We start from the raw sequence: 6380 nt of genomic DNA, 5'->3' as shown, positions 1-6380 counted from the left end.
CAGTGTGGTTCAATATAAAATATATTCTGGAAATATGCCTATTTGATATAATTTGTTTTTGAAGCAGGAAAATATTGGGTTAGCTTAACTGTAGAAATAGGTTTATCATACGGGTCATAAGTTGAAATAGCTGAAGTAAATAAAATAGGTTGGATGGTAGGAATACTACCAAGTGTAGTAGACCTTTTAGCAATATCTAATGGGAAAGCAGGTTCATATTTGAGAAGCAATTTATGTGAAATTGGGGAAGGAGAATCTGATTTTTTTTTTTATCCTTTTCTTACTCATGGTTTTTGCATGAATTCACGGGTAAGAAAATCAGGAATAAAATTATCAAATCCTTTTATATATTCAATATTGAAATAAAAAAACTTAAAATCACTTGCCAACGTACAAAAATATGCTTGAATGCAATGTTTTCAACATCTTTTTTTAAAACATACTTAACAATTTTGCAATCAATGCATGATAAAAAAAAAATTTGTTTAATAAATCAATTTGAAATTTAGAAATGCATAGTATTATAGATAACATTTATTTTTTAATAGTGTTATAATTGAGTTGAGCAAAATTCTAGACTTAGAATAGAATCGAACAGTTTATTCAAATAAGTCTAGTGAAATCATTTGTTTCAAAATGCCACTGTAACTAATGTCAGAGGCATCTATTTTAACTATTTTGAAAGAATTAGAAATAGGGATTCCAAGATACGGAAGAGTTTTGACATGTGGATTGATTTGTTTAATAAGAGTAGTATGAATATTTGTCTAATGAGGAGGATTGGAATGAAGTCTTTCAAAGAGTGGACGACATTGCTTTCCCATATCCTTGTAGAATTTAGCAACATAGTTGAGATATCTAAGAAATCTTTGCAATTGGCTTTTGTCAAGAATAACATCAAGAAATTTGTCAGCAAATTCGATGGCCCTATTGACGGTTGAATTTTGCTTTCAGAAATATCATAACCAATGAATCTAATATTGGTTTGGAATAGTTTAATTGGCTGAGACAACAAGACCATTTTGTCTAATGATATCTAGAAATGAGGACAAATGTTTCTAGTGCTCATCAATAGATTTTGAAAATATAAGATCATCATCAATGTAAACAATGATGAAATTGGTGAATGAATTGAAGATATTATTCATAATATTTTAGAGTTCAATGGTGACGTTTTTATAGTCAAAAGGCATCACATTTCACTCATAGTAACCAAAGAGGATAGTAAAAGCAGTCATATGTAAGTATAAGAGTACATTTTATATATATATATATGTAATTGTAATTTTTCTTCAGCTAAATGGTTGGTAATTAGTTATCCTGTTACTTGTTTTATATATTTTGGAGTTGGACCTTTTATTTCGATGAATGCATTTACAATTGTTTGTGTATTTTTTTCTTAGATTTTGTTTATTTGGTTAATTACTTATATGCATGAAATTTTTGAAAATAATGTTTCGAGCTGTGTCATATTTGGGGTAAAAAAAAATTCTTTTGAGTCAAGAAACCCAACTTACCTAATAAAACAACTTCCAAAACCGAATTATACCTATAAACCAAAATTGAAAGGATCAAAAGTTTTGATTTTTTTGATAAATTGGTTTGTATAGGTTCTCAAATTTTCAAAATCAACTTAGATTGATTTGATTTAAAAATATCTCAAAAATTGGATTGATTAGATCCATAAAGTCACGTGATGGCTTGAAAAGAGTTTTGTTTTGAATCGCATTTTAATAATTTGCTGCAGAGCAACAATATTGAAACATGCAGCTGTGCTTCCCTCATAGAACAAGTTAGAAATTAAGTGTTCGCCAGCCTTTTGAAAAGAAAATGATACTGTACTGTTTAAGTTTGTCTCTTCAATTTAACCGTTTAGGTATTTTAGTTTAGTTTGTTAAATATTTTTTACTTAATAGTTAAAGAAATGACTAATATATAATATATTGATATTTTTTTTTAAATTATTTAAAGATATTTAAAAAATATTTAAAATAAAAAAATAAAATTTAAACTATAGGACACACCAAATGAGAAAAATTGGGTTGTACAGTATCACCACCCTTTCTTAAACCATCTGTGTTTGTTTAAAGTCAAGGGACAAGATAAGTACTTCGTATATAAGCTAGCTAGCGATTGGCCAGGCTTGCTCTTTCGTGCAAATCGCCGTCGAGAACTAATTCCATGTTAAACGACAAAGAAAATGCATCCGATCGAGTCGATATAGATGTATAGATAGATGTAGATCTCACACACACGTATACGAGCGAGAGGGATATATATTATTATTGATAACACACTTACTACTGTTCCTGATATTACGTTAAACGACGACATACAATCAATACTACTCGGAATTTTGAATGTAGCTTTCATTTAATTGATGGATGATTATGACTAATGGCAAGCAACAAATCACCTCCATTATTGATCAACATTCTCCTTTGAGCTGTAGTAATCATCATCAAATCTAGGATGCACTTTTTGAGAGAGAGAGAGAGAGAGAGAGAGAGAGCGCTTTAAAGTTTATTCTCCACAATAGCTAGGTGTCATATCTGTCAAATGATCAACTAACAGAATTTGGCTCATGGTAGCCTTGTATGCTCCAACACTTCTATGAAACAAAATGTGACTGCTGTTCTGGAGAGTCCGGTAATAATTAATATTCTAAAAAAAAGTGAATAGTCTAAATGAGACATATTACACAGCAGCTTCATATCTCATATATTATATTTTTAAAATATAAAATAAAAGAGAATAAAATAATAAATTTATATTTTTTAATGATGTGAAAAAGTATAAGACTACTGTGTATATTTTTTGATTCTAAATATTTAGAGAAAATTTGAATAGTAAATTGAATTGAAATGGAATAAAATTTTATTAAAATATTTTTTTTAATATTATTTTTTTTTAAGATTTGAAAATTTTGAATTATTTATTATATTTTATTATTTTATTTAAAAGTTTAATAAAATTATAATGGGGAGTTGAAATCACATCATTATCCAAAAAACAATAAGGCCTAAATAAATGTCCTAATAACTAAAAATATACATTATTCCTTGATGGATGATATTTGGTATTAATTTATTTACGAGAATAAGCGCCTTCTAAAATTTATCAAGTATTGTATTATGTAAAATATTTTTGAAACTCAAATTACATCAATCCCGTCAATATTATATGCTTATTTTATTTATATATTAATATTTATAAATCCAAATATCTTAAAGAAAAATAATAGTTACAGTCTTGAGTATGTAAACGTCGTGTAATTATTTTAAAAAAATTAATAAATATGAAATTTATATCAAAATTAAATTAATTTTTTTATAATAATTAATTTTTTAAATAAATACATAATATTTATATATTTCTTGATTATAAGTGGCGATGCTCTATTTAAATGATTTTGAACCTATAAATCTCGACTAAACTCTGGATTTTAAAAGATTTTATTTATCAGCATTTATTATTGTTATCAATTCCAACCGTAATAGGGAATTTTTGGTCAAGAAGAGAGAAATAAAATAGGGTGCTTTTTCCAAAAAACCACGTGCGGACATTATTACCTTCCACGTGTGTTCTCATTTTCTCATCCCCCGAACTTTATCGTTTCCGACCATAACCAGGAACCAAATCATGGTTCCTATACCCAAAAACCAAAAACCAAAAAAGCAAAAAAACAAAAATATCCACGTCTCTCACACCGATAGAAGAGCATACCCCGTGGATCCAAGCCGTTAAAGTTCAAGGATCTTGCCTTCTTTGAAAAACGTGGGACTCCCATGATATCCACGTGTCTCAATTATATGTCTGATTAAATAATCCAAATAGAAAATAGAAAAAAGCTACTATCTCGCTCAACATTTACTGTTCTAATTGACAGTTCGGTTAAAAAAATATTTTTTTATTTAATAATTAAAGAAGTAATTTTAAATATATTGATATTTTTTTAATTTTAAAAGTACTTAATTATATTAAAAAAAGTTGAAAATGTAAAAACAGTAACAATCAATAGCACTGCCCTAAAAAATAATGTATAGAAACTTCATAGAGCTAAAATTTATACAAATTTTGTTAGAAATTTAGACTTTCCAAATTTACTTTCCTAAAATCTACTATTTGCAAGTATATTAAGAAAAATAAAAAAATAATAACAATACAAGATATTTATTTTGAAACTCTAAAAGAGGAAAAAAATCATTAGATCCAAAGAAAAAAATTTATTATGTGAAAAATTATTATAATCACATAATTTTTCTCCTCACCCCAAATACACCCACAAAACTTTCTCACTCACAAAACTTTAACTCACCCATCTTTTCATTTTTAAAAAATGGACAATAAATCAATTTAATTAGAGTCAAAAGTTACTAACTAAGTATTTGACTGATAAACTTAAATCAAGGAGGCTTAACCCCTTTATATAGGCATTGAGGTCTTACTCCTTTTCATTTTCCACCCATGTGGGACTAACCAAAGTAACAAAACTCAACAATCTCCACTTTACGACTTTGACTGGTCCTACAGCCAACCTCCACCTCAATAAAGATCCTTATAATTTCCGCTATCATGATTTACCATAAAAAGCATACAAATTCAGAATAAGTCAATTCCAAGCATTTTATTTCAACCTATGTCGAAAAATAACTTTACTGACAATTATGGTGTAACTTCCACATTTATCTCTCTTGAAAGTTCATTAGCCATCACCCTGCATCAATGCCAAATCAATGCCTATGTATAAACTTGTAGACCCACTAACATTAACATATCCACTATCATGACAATTTTAGAAATTAACATCAATACCAATATTTCTATTTATTGGCTTGGAGCCATTTGCCGAATCCATTCTTTATACTAGTCGTTTCACCAGTCGCTAGTATCACTTTTGACTTCAGGGGTTGGTTTGCCCTTAATGTCTCCTGTAATCCTGATTAAATCAAAATTTCCTTGAATTGTACTTGTCACAAACCAAAATTGATTATTCTATCAAATTTCTCCACCTAAAATCTGATAGGATTTGAAACCTTATTTCTTGATATTGTTTTGATGAATTTACTGTAGAAATAAATAGTACCTCACTGAGTAAGTTCCCAGGAAAGATTGGAGGATCACAATGGACACGTTTAAAATTTTCAATCTCCTAGACAAAATCTCCTTAGACTGTATGTATCTACACCACCACACCAAAACTCCACCCTACAAAAAGAATTTAGTAGCTCCGATACCAATTGTTGAGAATTTGAAACTCTCAAATTCAACTCTTTAGGATATACCATTTGCAGGCATAACAAAAAAATAGAGAAATAATAACAACACAAGATATTTATATGGAAACTCCAAAAAAGAAAAAAACCACCAGACCCAGAAAAGAAAATCTATTATGTGAAAAATTGTTACAATTACATAATTTTTTCTTTATCTCAAATACATCTACAAAGTTTCCCTACTAGCAAAATTTTAACTCACATTTCTTCATATTTTATAAAAATAGAAAATAGAGAAATTTAACTAGAATCAAAAGTTATTAACTAAGTATTAATTGGTGCACTTAAATTAATAGACTTAACCCCTTTATATAGATATTGAAGCCTTACTACTTGTTATTTTTCACCTATGTAGGATTAATTAAAAGATTAAAACTAAACAAATTTTAATAAAAAATAAATTTTATTTTAAAGAAATGTAAATAAACATTATTTAAATTTTAGTCATTTTATAAAAAGTCTATACGAAATTTGTTTATTTGATGCTCGTACGTATGAATAAAAACATAAAAGTTTAAACAAAACTGGTTTATTTGATACTCGTACGTATGAAATATGAATAAAGACATAAAAAATAAACAAACAAACCGAGGAGAGGAGGCCATACTTAACCACTCGTGCGGGTGGCCACACTTGATCATCATTGCAATCATTTCATGGGTATCTTCCACGTGGCAAGACAACACGTGTGATTGAAAAGACGTAATACAGAGTAAGAAAATTTAAATGTTCACCGACAGTGTACTTTTAAGTGTGTCAGTAGGCCTGGGAACCAAACGGTCCTTTCCAGCCCATATTTGATAAACGCAAGCAAAAGATCTTTTAATGAGACAAAAGCGTTAAGGAAATTCCTTAAATATTTTTAAAAATAAAAAATAAAAATCACAAATTTAATAAAACATATTTAATTAACTGTTAATTTTAAAAAACTCAACTGGTGGCGGTGAATAGACTAAATATATATTTCATTATTTATTTCTCTCTTAATTGTTCTCTTTATCATTACATTTAACTTCAATTATTGTTTCATGAAAAATTGCAACTCAAATAAAACAAATTATAAAATGGTAAAAAATAATAAAATAAATAAATTAATATGTAATT

The sequence above is a fragment of the Carya illinoinensis genome, chromosome 1 (genome assembly GCF_018687715.1).
Source record: "Carya illinoinensis cultivar Pawnee chromosome 1, C.illinoinensisPawnee_v1, whole genome shotgun sequence".
NCBI lineage: Eukaryota > Viridiplantae > Streptophyta > Magnoliopsida > Fagales > Juglandaceae > Carya > Carya illinoinensis.
This window is presented reverse-complemented; position numbering follows the sequence as displayed.